The sequence below is a fragment of the Pinus tabuliformis genome, chromosome 8 (assembly GCF_031772625.1).
Source record: "Pinus tabuliformis cultivar Carrire ecotype Pingquan chromosome 8, CPIR1, whole genome shotgun sequence".
Lineage (NCBI taxonomy): Eukaryota > Viridiplantae > Streptophyta > Pinopsida > Pinales > Pinaceae > Pinus > Pinus tabuliformis.
In genome coordinates this window covers 176136713-176153551 of record NC_142294.1, presented here as the reverse complement: position 1 = coordinate 176153551, position 16839 = coordinate 176136713, and the positions used below count along the sequence as shown (strand labels likewise).

The window sequence follows — 16839 nt, the reverse complement described above, 5'->3', positions numbered from 1 at the left end:
GCCAAGTGATCTGGTAGAATCCCAACACGAACCTACAGTAGAAATTGGAAAGACCCATAAAGATGCGGAGCTCCGTCAAAGTGGTTGGAGTTGGCCAATCCTGAATGACTTGGATCTTGGCTGGATCCACATGCACCCCCTGTTCATCAATAATGTATCCCACATCCTGAACCTGTGTCATGCCAAAAGTTCATTTCTCTAAATTAGCACATAGCTTATGTTGTCGTAGTGTTTGGAGAACCTATCGGATGTGGTGGAGGTGATCTTCCCAACTCTGGATGAAGATCAGCATGTCATCCAAGTATACCACTACAAATGAGTTGGTGAATGACCGAAATATGTCATCCATCAGCCTCATGAAGTTTGAAGGAGAATTTTTCAACCCAAACAGCATAACCAACCATTTGAAAAGGCCCTCCTTGGCTTTGAAGGCAGTCTTCCACACATCGGAGGGTTCGATTCGTACCTGGTGATATCTAGACTTCAAGTCAATCTTGCTGAAATATTTTTCCCCCTTGAGTTGGTCCAGAAGGTCATCAATCTTTGGGATCGAGTACCTATTTCAGACAATGATCTTGTTCAATGCTCAATAGTCAATATAGAGTCTCCAAGTCCCATCTTTCTACTATCACAACACAATTGGGCTCCCACAGGGTGACGAATTCGACCGGATGTGACCTTTTTGTAGCAGATCCTGAATCCACCTCTTGATTTCATCGTTTTCCATAACAAAGCGCCAATAGATTGGTCCACTGGGTAACGATGCACCTGGGGTCATATCGATGGAGTGCTTGACCTGACAGTGTAGAGGCACCCATTCAGGGGAGGTGAATATGTCCTCGTGCTTCTCCATGACCTTGTCCATATGTTGTCGTGTGAAGGGGACCTATCTGGAGTTTGTGGCTATCGCCTTCTTCTTTCTCTGAGGCCGTATAATCAAGAAAACAAATTTCCCAGTTTTGGAAATGAGCTTACTGCATTGCTTTGGAGTAACCAAAGAGATGGTCGTAGGTGGTGCTACCTCCGGTATCCTGTATAACTTATTTCCCAAAGTAACAATAACAACGTGAGGCCTTGACTCATACACAGCATGTCGCTTCCGCAAGTATGGTTGGTCTAATAATACATCACAAACATCAAGGGGAGAAACGTCACATAATACCTCATTCATGAAGGGCTTGATGTTGTATGGAAGGCAGTACTACTAGCTCACGCAAAGATCCCGTCCTTGGTGAAGCCACCCGATGGTGTACGGTTGTGGGTGTGTTATGGTCCGTAAGCCCAGCTGCTTCATGACCTCTTCCAAAATGAGGTTCTTTTGGCTCCTACTGTTGACAATGAACTGTAGTGGGGAACCCTTTACCCACATCTGGGAGTGGAAGAGGCGCTCCTCCTCCTCTTGATTTTCAGGTTCCTCCTTCTGGATCTTTGTGGTGGAAACGATGGCGTTGGGATCTGCATCGATAATCTGCTTCCCTTTGTCATTCCCCTTGTCGGGTTCTGACTCAGAGTCAACAAATGCATCTGATTCCGAAGCCTTCAGCTCGACCACCAGTGACTGCATGGCCCAACACTCACTTGTGTTGTGAGTGGAACTCTTATGGAACTCACACCACTTTTCCATATCCTTCTTCGGCTTCGCGGTGTTGTTCTTTACTTGTGGCTTTGGCAGGTTGTGCTGGGCTGCCCCACCTTGGCTATGTCATTTTTTTTTTGTGATTTGAGGGCACATTTCCTTTGCTTCGGATTCGTAGATCCAAAGTCTTGCTTCTTCTATTTAAACTTCTGCTCGATCTTGATGGCGTATCGATACACTATGCTGAGTGAGGACATCTCCAAGAGCTCCATCTCGTCCTGGATGTACCTGTGTAGGTAGCCACGGTACTTGAGTACCAAATGTTTCTCAGAATCCTTGATACCCAACTTCGTGCGAAGGGTATGAAAAACATTGGTAAACTCCAACACATCTTGGTCCCTTCCCTACCGCAACGTTGTCCACTTTATGTATTTATCCTCATAGCTCCCGACAGGGTAGTACTGCTCCTTGATGGCATCTCGGCACAAATCCCAAGTGGGTGCGACTGAAAAGAATGATCTCTTACCTTCATCCTTCTGCTCATAGTAGGTTTCCCACCAGTCCTTGACATGGGGGACGACTTTGAGAAGAGAAAAAGTAATCTTTTCTCGGCTAGAAAAATCATGAACATAAAAATATCCTTCTAGTAGATTTAACCATTTATCTACAGTGTCTACATCTATTTGGCCCTCAAATATGGGAATGTCAAAGTTTACTTGTACCTTAAAAGGAGTGGAGCCTCCAGAGTGGCTGTTAGATGTGGATGCACCGTCGGTCGGCAACTGTCGAATGATCTGGGCAAAGTTATCCATCATTGTGTTCCTTTGTTTCTTGAGGGCCTCCTCAAGCAATATTTTGATAAGATCTCCTACCCCCTCATCTTTCTTTTCTTCCCCCATGGGCAACTGTCAGGGTTTGCGAGATTGATCTTGAAAAGGTTCAACCATATTGAGCCTTAACTCCTTACATCTCAACCTCGTTGGGGACATGCAAAGAAAAACTGAGAAAGAGCAGGCCACTATGATACCACTAATCCATTTTTAAACAGGAATGCAAAAAATTACAGATAGAACCATAAATACAAATATGTAGTTAAAATAACACTTCATTTCATTAATATCAAATACTTAAATATGCTTACAAACAGAATGGAAATAAGACTAGCACTGGCGATGGTAGCTTATCTCTAAGAAGAGATGTGGCGGCTACATGTCTCTCACTGTGTTACAATGAGGCTCAAAGACCTATTTATTATTGAGAAACAATGGAAAACCCTAAACATCCAAAAATCTAACCCTAGGAGATGAAGCGCTAAACTATGGGCCCCATTTGGGTAAATTAGTACATCAACTTCCCGGGGTTATAACTTTGGCATATGATCTATGTTTGACATGCACAATACCTTGTTCAAAAGATCTATCCGAGGACTACAACTTTTGAATGACCAACATCAATCAATTTAACATGTTGGTCCCGGTTTTCCCAAAAAACATTGTTTAGGGCCTCAAAATGGCTCTGAAAGTTCAAGGCTCGAAAAACTACCAAAATAGTAAATTTTGTTATAGATAAGGAAACTGAAAAATTGAAAGAAACAATGGTGGGGGTCGAAGTGGAATATGTGGGTGGAAACCAATATCCACCTAGATCAACTAAACCAAACATTGGACATGTGGTGGGAGTATTGAGTAGGTTTATGTCAAAAACATGGAAGGATAATTGGATAGAAGTGAAGCGGGTTTTCAGGTATTTTGGTGGCACTAGTGATTATGGTATATGCTACTAAGGAAGACTAGGATTGGACAAATTTTTGGAAATTCGTGGCTTTGTTGATGCAGACTCGGTTGGAGGTCTGGATCAGAGAAGATCTACAAGTGGGTATGTATTTAACCTTTTTGGAGGAGTAGTCAGTTGGATGAGTAAGAGGCAACCTGTAGTGGCTCTTTCAACTTCAGAGGTTGAATACATGGCAGCCACTCATGTAAGCAAGGAAGCAGTTTGGTTGCAAAGATTTTGTTCGAGTATGGGGTTAGTACAGCGAGCTATAAGGATAGACTTTGATAGCCAAAGTGCAATTTTATTGGCAAAGAACTCTACTTATCATTCAAAGACAAAGCACATTGATGTTCAGTATCACTTTGTGAGGGATATGGTTGAGAACAAAAAGGTGGTGTTGGTAAAGGTGGACACTTTGAAGAATGTTGCAGATGCATTGATGAAGTCTGTGAGCACTAAGAAGTTTTCATGGTGTAGAGAAAAAATGGGCATTGCAAGGTTGGACCAATGACTAAGCTCTCCTATGAATCCCTATGTGGAAAAGAAAACAACAAGTGGGAGAATGTTGGGTGTGTGTTATATTCTTTCGACGATTAGTCGCACACGCACGGGGTCAGGGGGGGGTGTTAGCCCCCATTGTTCCTTATGCCAGGCGTAGCAGGGGGGTTAGAGGGGAAGCGATAGCCCCCCCATCAAGTGGTTTATATGGAGGCAGTATCGCCCCTGCACAGGGTCTGGGGCATCGCCTGGGAAAAAAAAAAAATTACCCTATAATAGGTGGGCGAACCTACGTATGGATTTGTGGATGGGTTTTGCACATGTTTTTGGGCATGATGGTTTTTTGTCCATGGTATTTTGTAGATCCAATCAAGGGAACTACGATTATGTTCTAATCCAGTGTTAATGGATTGGGGTTTATGAATTCTTCGACATGTATTTATATGTATTGTAACATTGAAAGGAACATAATGAAAAATAAATATGGTAGTCTCGGTTTTGGGATCTAGGGGAAAATCTTTGTGTATTTTTTTTATGTTCTCGCCATTGTATATTTTCTTTTTTAAGAATTCATTTGCAAGTAATTTTTTTATTTTTTTTCACGTGTGGTTCATGGACACCCGCGGTCCATGGGTGGCTGCTACGTCCACGAAAATATCTGAGCGTATCAAGCCCTGTAGCCAATAGCTAGGCCTAACCCCAAGGGCTTCGGGGAGAATTGACCTTGTGACCTCCCGAACGACGAGGCACTTATTTGACCAGTTGAGCTAACCCTTGGGGCTTTAAAAATTTGAACCATTTCTCAATTTGTGTTGTCATCCTTGTGCAGGGGCCATGCTAATCTTCTTTGTATCGTTGCAATTTTATCGAATGTCTCCAAATAGACATTTGCAGGTAATTGCTATACATGGTTAAACCTACATTAATTTAGTTATTTATTTTAATATTTATATAACTTTCTTGGATTCCCCTTCATTACTTTCATAATTTTTTAAGTTTTTATTGATTGTTTTTCTTATCTTTAGGGTTTAATTTATAATAGTTTTTTATTTTTGACTTTTTTTAATATTTATTTGACTTAAAGTTAAGTGGATGCTTTTCCATTTTTTTACTTTTTAAATTTCTCACCCAAGTATCTCTCATCTATTTATTCAATGAGGCTTGATCAGTTTTCTCATCAATGTCTTGAAGATGAACTGCACTTGCTAGCTTGAAACATCAACTCAAAAACACATTGTGATGGATCCAAAAGAATCGCATCAAAATATTTCATCATGTAACCATATATTCATATTCAATATGCTATAACATCACAAATATATCAAAGCATAAATGTTAAAGGTATATACTCAAAATGAGCAATAATCATATCAAATTAGGAGAAAGGTCAATCACATCATCCATAAATGTATCTTTCAACCAATTGAGCCATTATTGTAACCCAAATGCCCTCAAATGATGACATCATATTAGTCAAATAAGGTCAAAGAAAAAGTGGACACTACAAGATTAATGTTCATATGCTTAGATTCCTCTAAAGCGATTTATTCATATTACTAATATATGTCATTGCAACTTATATCTCTAGATGCCATTGTTGTTTTCCTTTTATTTATTTTTTTCAAGGTAAAATAGTAAATACATATAGTTATTGGTGGATTTTTATACTCATACAGACATGTTCTAATTTATGTATGTGACTTATAGTATACAACAAATTAGATATTTAGAGTTCATGTTTGGAAATAAATTCTAATGAAATTTTGGGCACTTCCTATCTCAAGGAGGGTACCAAGTGTAAAGTGGATGTCATAGACTTAATGTATTTGTAGGAATCAAATCAAGGACTTTCTTTTTCAAGCACTTTCCCACTTTTGAAGATAGTACCCAATGAAAATTGGTTGGTGTAGATCTAGTGCTACTAACCTTGTGAAAATCGAATTAAGAACTTGCTCTCTTGAACACATCCTCTCATTCTAAAGATGGTACCCAATATAAGGTGGGTGACATAGACTCGGTGTGCCTAGCCCCATGGAATCAAAATGTTGGCCTACATAGAATACTACCTTATTGACAATGTTTGGGCCGATGGAAACAATGGAATTAAATAATTGAGCTAACCCATAAGCATAAAAAAAATATTTAGAATTCCTTAACCACCCTCAGACATTTAAGCAAAATAGACATTGAGTATCTTGCTAGCACCAATTAGCCCATGAAAAGATAAACATGTCACAAACACAACTAAAACTTATGAGGGAAATAACGACTTCTCAACTTAATAACCCAAACAAACCTAATTGATAAACATATTTACATGAACATAAACTTTTATCATTTTTGAAAGTTTAATTTATAAATTTCCATGGTCCAAATTTAGATATAGAATTTTTTTAATGATTAAACCCTTATTTGAACCATGATAGGTAATTATAATGAATGAATCAATTAAATTCATGATAGGTAATTATAATGAATCAATCAATTAAATTCATATTTTAAATTCACTATTTAATTTTTTCTGAAGATGTAATTCGTCCTACTACATCTCCAAGTGATAATCTCCAAGTGATAGATTATGAATATTGATAAACATAACTTTTTTCTCATAGAGATTTGACTTTTTTTCCTTCTAAAGCTTTTCCTCGTAAAGTAATTGATTTAAAGTTCATGGAAACAACAACAAAATTAATTATATTTCTTTATTTTAATGTAAATAAAGACCCTTTTTTTATTATCTTTATTTTAATGTAAATAAAGAACTTTTTTTATTATGTTTGATTTATCCTTTTTATATTTCCTTCCGGCCTTTTTAAAAATGTTCGGTGAAAAATATGTTCTCTAACTAAATTTTCCAAATAATTGGTTTAGTATTAATGAAAATTCCGATAAAATTAATTATATTTCTTAATTTAATGTAAATAAAGAAACCATTTCCTTTATTATGTTTAATTTATCTAATTCATATTTTCTTTTCGAAATTTTTTTATGAGATTATTTAAAATTAATTTTTTCATGATATTAAATTTATATTTATAAATTTACCTACTCGAAAATAAATAAATTAGATATTTTTTCTAAGGTTTTTGGAATAATTATTTTAATTTTTTAATTAAAAATTTATTTTTAATATTTATTATTATTATTTTTATTGTCGTACTTTAACTTATTTACGAAATGATTTTTTCGATTTTTTTAAGTTAATTTTAACCAAAATCTGGTAGAGATTTTTAAACACTCTAGTTTAAGTTATTTAATCTGTAGAATTCCAAGGCCTAGATTTTTGGCGATGAATCTGTTTATGCATTTGAAAATGTATTTTAAATAACAAACCACAATCTTACTTGAAATTGTATTACCAATTTCCAATAAAAAAATGTTATTTCATCTATAATAATAGAAAACCTCTTTTAAATCGTTCACTACATTTAAGAGTCAATTTTTTTAATTATACTAAATAATAGCATTTTATTATATTCTTATTTATTTAATAAATATAGCTACATCAAGCTCCACACAAATTCAAAGATAGAGTTGTCTTTAAGTGTGATTTTTTGGAATTTCTCGGGGTAGAATAGAGCGGAAAAAGTTGTGTGAAATATTGATTTGTGTGGTTTAAACTGTTTTTTGGTTGCATATATAGATTCAACACCCTAAAAAACCCTTGAAACATTTAAATTGTGCAAAATTCACCTATCAAACATATGATGTCAATAAATCTCTACCAAACCAAATTCTACACCAATTAAATCCGAAAATTAACCAATTTTTTTCAAAAAAATCACATTTAATACAACCCTTTCAAAAATAAATAATGATATCGTTTTCGATTTCATTGATGCATAAGTGAAAACATCAACTTAAATTATTTTCCCATCCTTAATTGAATTCCCCGCATCTTTAGAAGATGGGAGAACTTTATTCTTAAAACAAATAAACATTTTGTTCTTAAAATGTCGGGAATCTTTTGGACTTAGTCTATCTATAAATAGGCTTCGGGAAACAAGCAAGATTATGCCGAATGGGCGGAGGAGTATCGGTCCAATTTGACTAAAACTATTAATACACGCCTTTGAAACTCTCACCTAATTTAATATAAAATTAAAGAAATATAGTCAGACACGCAACGGTAGAAGTGATGAATATCCCGGACTCACATAATGTATGTATTGTTAATTTGCGTAATAATTTAGAAAATCCGCAAATATGGACTTTAATGGTTTAATCCCTTTTTTGGAGTTCTATCCATCATCTACATAATTAGTCACATTTTATGATTAAAGTTAATGGATATAATCTCCGTATGGGTATGGGGTGTGATGGGACATGTCAAGTGGGGATATGAGGTGCGATGGGACCTGTTCCGTGAGAGGGTGCATGGTTGCTGTTCCATTGAGAAAGAATAGTGTTTTGATGACTTTCTCAAAGATTGGAGATTGAGGAGTAAGATCACTGTGGGGCACAACATACCAAGAGCCATAATTTCTCTATATCAGTGTACCACCTTGGTAGTGATTGCCCTCCCTTATTACAATGTGTTTTGATGACTTTTTCAAAGATTGAAGAATGAGGAGAAAGATGAATGTAGGGCACAACATACTAAGAGCCACCATTTCTCTACATTGTTGTACCACCTTGGTAGTGATTGCCATGCTATGGACATTAGAAATATAGAAATTTTGTGTGAAATGATGTTTATGATTTTGGAGAGGATTGTGTTTTTAAATGGCGATTTTCTTTTGAATATTAAAGTTACTTGCACGGATTGCTCTTGCCAACCTCTCCATATTCGGCCATAATGGAATTCAATCACCATTTAGATGCATTAGTTCTTGCTATGTGTTTTGTGATTTAACCAACCCAATTTGGCATGAGGTAATGATGTTGAAATTAATTATTTTCTTGGCTCTTAGCCGTCCATTTTTAATATAGTGAGGTGTAGTTGATCTCTTGGTGTGCTTGTCGAGACATTGCTACAATTTTGTTTCCTTTTCTTATTGTTTCTATTCTCACCTCTATGCAAGCTGGCTCACTGGCCTTTGCCCTCTGCTCTCTACATTCCTGAACTCACCCTCTTCTCTCAACCGTCGAGCTTCCCCACAGGTAGCATGTTCTCTTCTTTGTCTTCCATCTTCACCTCACTTCTAATGCCTCAAGCTCATTCTTAGGAATCTTTAGTGGTTTGGTGCTTTCTTGGTTCAAATTAAGTAGCAACAATGTTGTGACAACACAAATGTTGTCATCAAGTTTGGCTGCTTAGTATGAGAACATAGGAGGGGCGTGAGCTCGTTAATGAACCAAATCCTCTGCCTAACATTATCATGAGGAGACCCTATAGATCATTCAAGCGAAACTCAATGAGCAGAACTAAATGTAACATGTAAATGAGAGTGTTTGTCAAACATGGATATCATTGTTGAGGTGGCCTTCTAGATAATCAACACAATTCATACCAGAGGTAGGCACAATAAGTATATGTGTATAGCGGAGTTATACTAGCATATGAAGACTTTGTTGGCAAGCTTGTGTTGTTAGACAAGAATGACGCAAAGGAGTGAATTTCATTAAAGTTGGATGAGCTCGAGCTCTGTAGAAAATCTGTGTAGGTTAACTCGATAATGCAATATAAATCAAAGCAGAATACTATAACCTACTTCTACTATCAATTTGCGGAATCTTAAAGATCAAGCTGAACAATATAACCAGAAGAAGAAGAATCAATGGCACAATACACATGAAAATACTTTGGGGAAAGCCTCAGCTAAAAACCCCACACTATTGTATTATCATACATCGTGGAAATACATAGGAATTATACAAAGCCTTAGCTCTCACAGCTAGCCAGCTCTCAGTACAATCCTCACATATGCTCACAGGCAATCTTGGATTCCCTCTAGCCTTCCTCTCTGCCCTCCAAGCTCCTATTTCCTTGCGTTGTTCCTTGTGGATGATTCCCTTTTACCAAGTGGATGATCTTTCTCTTCAAAACTGTGCAATCCTCAAGGATAAATCCTTGACTGCATGCATGAGTTTTCTCCATGAGAAAACACATGCACCTGATAGTACATTGTCCTTGAACTTTAATCTCAACTTGGTATTTCTCAGAATAGACATGCATGAGTTTCTAATGAGGGAATCTTCAGTTAATTGGAGTAGCACTAGTTGAATGCATTAATGCATCAACTGACTGTTAACTCACTATTAGTTCCTCAAATAGTTTGGAACTAATTTAACTAACTCAGTAAACTGAGTTAACTAATTACAACTCAAATATAACTCAATCTTATCTCCTTAATTTAAGGGATAACTCTTGCATGACTTCAGAAAGACTTCTAACTTGAATTTCTCCAACTAATTAATTTAAAATTAATTAATTAATTATTTCCAAGTAGTTAAGACTAAATTCGATTTTAATTCACAATTTAATTCAGGGACAAATTAAATTGGAATATTCTTGTTGCCATATTTCAACACTCCCTCTCAACAATAAAGGGATTATCTACCACCATGATCCTATCTCTATGGAACTCGATTTTACACTTTGACAATGCCTTTGTCAAAATGTCAGCATCTTGCTCCTCTATCGAAATATACTGCAACAACATGAACCTCCTCGCTACACAGTCTCTGAGATGATGATACCAGATGTCGATGTGCTTGGACCTATCATGAAACACTGGATTCCCACAGAATTTAATACAACTCTGATTATCACAACAGATCACAGTTGGATCCATCCTATGATCAAACAAACCAACTAGGATTTTCCGCATCCAATTGGCCTCACATGCTGCCTAACTTGCAGCCATGTATTCTACCTCTGCCATGCTGAGTGCAACCGACCTCTGTTTCCTGTTGTACCAAGAAACTTCCGTTGACCCAAGGTTGAAAAACCCTCCTGATGTGCTCTTCCGATCTGATCGACTCCCTGCCCAATCTGCATCAATGAAGCCCTGTGGCTTCACTTCCTCTGTTCGTTTGTACCACAATTCATACTGAGATGTGCCTCTGAGGTATCTCAATACATGCTTTGCCGCCTTCCAAAACATCTTGGTGGGCTGAACCATCGCTTGACTCAATTGGTTCACCGCATAGCACAAATCTGGTCGTGTGTTCACTAAGTACATCAGTGAACCCACAAGCTGCCTGTACACAATAGCCTCTACCACTTCTCTTGAAGTAGCAACCCCCTGCCTCCAGTTACCTGCTAGAGGAGTCTGCATGGGCTTGCACTTCTCCATGTGGAATCTCTTGAGTATCTCATTGGCATACTTGCCCTGAGACATAAACAACTCCCATCCTTTTGCCACACTTCCATGCCAAGGAAGTAATCCATGAGACCAATGTCTTTCATCTCGAATTCTCTTGCAAGGTCCTCCTTGCAAGACACGATCAACTGATCATCACTAGTCAATATGACATCATCAACATAAAGTACGATGATCAACAGCTTACCTTTCACCACGATGTGGTACAGGTTCGCATCCACTTCACTCTTTGTGAAGCCCAACCCGGTAAAGTAGTTGTCTATCCTGGTGTACGAAGCATGAGGTGCTTGCTTCAGCCTGTACAACGCTCTCTTGAGTCAGAACACATGCAACTCACGATTGAAGGTCTCAAAACCTTTTGGCTTCTCTATGTACACCTCTTCCTCAATCTGGCCATTGAGGAATGCAGTATTCACATCCATCTGATGGATCTTCCAACCCATCTGTGCTAATAGTGCCAACATAGATCTGATAGATTAGTACCTTGATACAGGAGCAAAAGTCTCATCATATTCAATCCCCTCGACCTGTGAAAATCCACAGGCAACAAATCTTGCCTTATGCTTCTCCACACTGCCATCAACAGCTTGTTTTACCTTGTAAAGCCAATGGGAACTCACAAGTGACTTGTTCTCCAGTCTTGGAACCACGTCCTAAACACTGTTACGAATTATGGAGTCATAATCCTCCACCATAGCATCAACCCAAACCGGCTGTTGCACTGCTTCCTCAAAGGAAGATGGCTCGATCTCAACACATTCCCCAACAAAGGCCATATATCCAGTGTACCTCTCAGGTGACCCCCTCTATCTGCGCTGAGAAGATGGTGCTCCCACATTCTCTCTCGCATCCTCCAACAATCAGTCAGCTTCTCTTATGCACTTCCATCCATCTCTAGAAGACTATGCTTGAGTGGATGTCTCCACTCCTGGAACCTCTGCATGCGGCTGCTCCGCATTAGTTTGAGGCTCCTCCTCCTAAGGAACCAACAGTTCCTCCACAACCTATAGTTGGAATTCCCTCTTAAGGGAAACTCGCATGGCCTTCTGCTCATCAAACTTGAGATCTCTGCGAACCACTGTCCTCCAACTGGTAGGCAAGTACGCCCAGTAGTTGTGAGTTGTATCAATGTACCCCACAAATATCCCCAACTTTGCTGTTAGCTCAAGCTTCTTCCATGCATCCTTTGTCACATGGCAATATACTGATGAGCCAAAGATCCTAAAGTGACCCACATCCGGTCCCTTACTGGAGAAAGCTTCCTCTGGTGTCTTCATCCCAAGTATGTGATGCGGGCTTCTATTCTGCAAATAGACCACTGTGTTTCATACCTCAGCCCACAAGTGAACTAGTAGGCCTTGGTCATGAAGCATTGCCCGTGCTACCCCTACAATAGTTCTGTTCTTCCTCTCGGCCACCCCATTCTACTGTGGGTTATGAGGTGCCATCAACTATCATTTAATTCCTTCCGCTGCACAGAAGTCCTTAAACTCTTGAGAGACATATTCTCCACCGTTGTTGCTTCTCAAGGCCTTGATCTTCTTCCCTGACTCTTTCTCGACCAAAGCTTTGAACTCACAAAACTTTGTGAAAGTTTGGTCCTTCTTCTGCATGAAATAAATCCAGCATTTATGAGAATAGTCATCAATGAAAATCACATAATACCTTTGCTTCGTTGTGGATTCCGTCAAGAATGGTCCACAAAAATCAGTATGAACTCGCTCTAAGATAGCCTCTACTCGACTGTCTCAATCATGAAAGGAAGTATTGGTGTACTTTCCCAAGGTATAACCTTTTCATGTGTCAACTTGCTCAATTTTACCTTTGGGAAGTCCTATAGATATCTGTTGCATTATCTTCAAAGCCCCATGATGCAATGGCCCAACTGCCTGTGCCACAACTCGCTAATGTCTTGGATTTGAACTAATTCTGCTTTCATACTCAATGCTGCACAATCATCTACCTCTAGTTTATAGAGATTCTTCACCCGAATCCTTATCCTCTTGGTATGACTTGTGTCTATGTGTCTTAGGAACGCCTTTCCTTTACTGAAGACAACATCGTAGCCTTTGTCCTCCAACATCGCGACCGATACCAAGTTCTTCTTCAATCCAGGCACATACATCACATCTGTCAAGGCGAGAGGAGCTCCATGCTCCCTCTAAAAAGCTATCGTGCCCACTCTTGAAACACTATATCTTCTGTTGTCACCCATCTCTATGCACATCTTGAGGTCTTTCTCCTCCAATGCATTGAATAAATTTTTATCATCGGTCATGTGGAATGAGGCTCCACTGTCAAGATACCAGACATAACCCATCATCGATGACACCATGCATGCGATGAGGGTAAAGTCCATTTCGAACTGAGAGGCTAATGCCTCACCTTCCGTTCCTTCCGAGGATCCCTTCTTGGACTTCTTCGATGGGAAATTAGTCGCATAATTTCCCATCTTGTGACAATTAAAGCATCTTACTTTAGACATGTCACCCTTCTTCCCTCCATGAGAAGAATTTGATTTGAAATGGGAAGCCTTCCCCTTCCCTTTCCTTGCCTTACTTGCTAAGGCCAAATTTTCTTCATCATCATTCTTGGATGAAGAACCATCTTGTGTCCTCCTCCTAATCTGCTCCTACATAAGATTTGACCACAGTAATTCCCAATCCGACAGTTTCTCCCTTCCATTCACAGAGTCCTGGTAGCTATTCCAACTATTTGGAAGGCCAAGGAGAGCGAGCCTCACCATATCATCATTGGCAGTAGTTATTCCCACACTGCCAAGCTCGTCTCTGCAGGTGGTGAGCTTGTTCAGATATGTGGAAATAGTATCGCCCTTCTCCATCTTGATTCTTCGAAGCTTATCCTTGAGTGCCAATTTCCTCTGGTTGCTACTATTCTGGTAGAGGTCCTTCAATGTCTTCCACATTGAAAATGGAATATCCTTCCCATGGAAACTCAAGACAATATGGTCTCGAACTCCCTCAAGGATGATCCATCTCGCCTTCGCCACACACTTCTTCTACTCAGCCAACTCTTGTGCATTAGTTGAAGCTGGCTTTGGGATTTCTTGATCAATGAATTCCTTCAAGCCATTGTCTTCTAATATATCCCCCATTCTATCTTTCCATGCTATGTAGTTCGAGCTACCTTCCAAGGCATACTCGAGTCTCAAGCCATAGAACGCCATTGGTCAACCTTGAAGTATGATATGAATTCGATTTGCACCTGCAACCCTGAACTTCAAATTTCAAATTCTCTTCTCAGTGTATTGTTCACACCTCTAACACCATGCAGAAAATCTGTGTAGGTTAACCCGATAATGCAATATAAATCAAAGCAGATTATTATAATGTACTTCTACTATCAATTTACAAAAGCTTAAAGATTGAGCTTAACAATATAACTAGAAGAAGAAGAATCAATGGCACAATACACATGAAAATACTTTGGGGAAAGCCTCAGCTAAAAACCCCACACTATTGTATTATCATACATGGTGGAAATACATAGGAATTATACAAAGCCTTAGCTCTCACAGCTAGCTAGCTCTCAGTACAATCCTCAAATATGTTCACAGGCAATCTTGGCTTCTCTCCAGCCTTCCTCTCTACCCTCCAAGCTCCTATTTCCTTGCGTTGTTCCTTGTGGATGATTCCCTTTTACCAAGTGGATGATCTCTCTCTTCAAAACTATGCAATCCTCAAGGATAATCCTTGACTGCATGCATGAGTTTTCTCCATGAGAAAACACATGCAACTGATAGTACACTATCCTTGAACTTTAATCTCGACTGGGTATTTCTCAGAATAGACATGCATGATTTTTTGATGAGGGAATCTTCAGTTAACTGGAGTAGCACTAGTTGAGTGCATTAATGCATCAACTGACTGTTAACTCACTATTAGTTCCTCAAATAGATTGGAACTAAGTTAGCTGGACTTAACTCAGTAAACTGAGTTAACTAATTACAACTCAGATATAACTCAATCTTATCTCCTTAATTTAAGGGATAACTCTTGCATGACTTCAGAAAGACTTCTATCCTGAATTTCTCCAACTAATTAATTTAAAATAAACTAATTAATTATTTCCAAGTAGTTGTTAAGACTAAATTCGATTTTAATTCACAATTTAATTCAAGGACAAATTAAATTGGAATATTCTTGTTGCCATATTTCAACAAGCTCTATATAATGAGCTTGGATCATCACATGCAGAGAATTAAGAGCCATTTAGGCTTTTGTTGTAGCGGCTGCAACACCCTCCAAAATTTTGGCCCGCATCCAATTTCGGAGCCTCCTTTGAGAGTTTTACTTGATGTTTGCACGCACTCAGGTTCACCCCATGAGCTTGTGTGAGTCTTTGCACCCACCTTTCTTGATCATTCAACATACAACTTTTGTATGTTGGTATCAATGTCTCGCTTGCGACCATGTTCTGGTTATGCACAAGGTCTTCACTTCGTGTGTACGTGTTGTGTTCGCTAGGTAAACATCTGTCGCATTCACACATGGAGTCATATGCACTGTCGCGTAAGTGTCATCACAGTCGTCCAACAATCGATCACAAGTGTCGCGCTTGTCGCTCACACCGTCGGTTGGTCATGTTGAGCATGTGTGTCTTGATGTTTTGAGGCGTCTTGTCATCAAGTCATGTGAGTGTGTGTTTGCAAGGTTGCATATGCACCATTTCACTTGCTCACACACTTAGTCATTTTTGTTAAAATTATGACGGCTAGATCACCCTCTCAGAAACGGACCATCACCTAGTCATTGACTCGATCAACTGTCACCAAAACAACGTAGAAGCATCCATCAAGCCATTTCAAGCCGCGTTGCCCGCAAGCTCATCAATCAAGCCTCCTGCTAGTCAACCGGAGAGTTTGACCGAGCGGTCAGCCCGGGGGTGACTCCCCTCAAAAATTGCGCGGAGGCTATAGACCATGCCCACTCCACTGACTGAGAAAATTGTGCAAATAGGGTGGACAGATACCCAGTGCCCATCCCTGTCTCCCTCATAAAATTGTGCGGTTTTCCCAACTAGTCACCAGTCAGTTGACCTGCTGCTCAATCGAAAAGCTACATATATTTCATGAGCAAGTCCTCTGTAGCCCATCAGTCTGCTCAGCTCAGAAACTGTGCAGAGGTGGTCAGCAGGTCAGCCTCCCAGTAACTGCGCAATTTTTCCTGCCAGCTCCCTCTAGGAACTGGGCAGTTTTTTTCTACTAAGCTCTCGCAACCCGTTGCCATCTCCCTCTAGGAACTATGTAGTTTTTTCTTCCAAGCTCCCGCTGCCCGCTCAATCCATAAATTGCACAGATCCTGTCTGCCCAGTCCTCTAGTTGTGCTAGATCCTGAGGACAGTCACTTCCAATCTAGAATTCTCGTCTCCATCTCCAAGTGACTTCTGTGCAGTTTTCATCAGCAGTGCCCTGAGCCCACATCCCACTCAAAACTCGCCTCACATGGTTTCGCAACCCTATCTGCTCTCCCAGTCACCTGCATCTGAAAACGACCATGCATCATGGTAGACTAGGAGATTTATGGATTTGATGTTGTCTCGTCATGAGTGACTATAGATACGGGTACATGAATAGACATGATGCGACAACATATGGGATGAACAAGGAGAGTACATGCAAAAGGACATGTTCACGAATGGACGAACAAACGATGCATGCAAGCATATGTGTTCGTGAATGGACAAACACGTGAAGATGTGTTC

The 16839-nt window shown here is 39.3% G+C and overlaps 1 non-coding gene across 1 annotated transcript; it reads right to left on the bottom strand.

The window, feature by feature from the left end:
- Positions 1-4631: 4631 nt before the first annotated feature.
- LOC149234707 (U6 spliceosomal RNA) lies at positions 4632-4733 on the bottom strand. Its single transcript, XR_016246776.1, has one exon. It is a non-coding gene; the product is annotated as a U6 spliceosomal RNA (small nuclear RNA).
- Positions 4734-16839: the final 12106 nt, after the last annotated feature.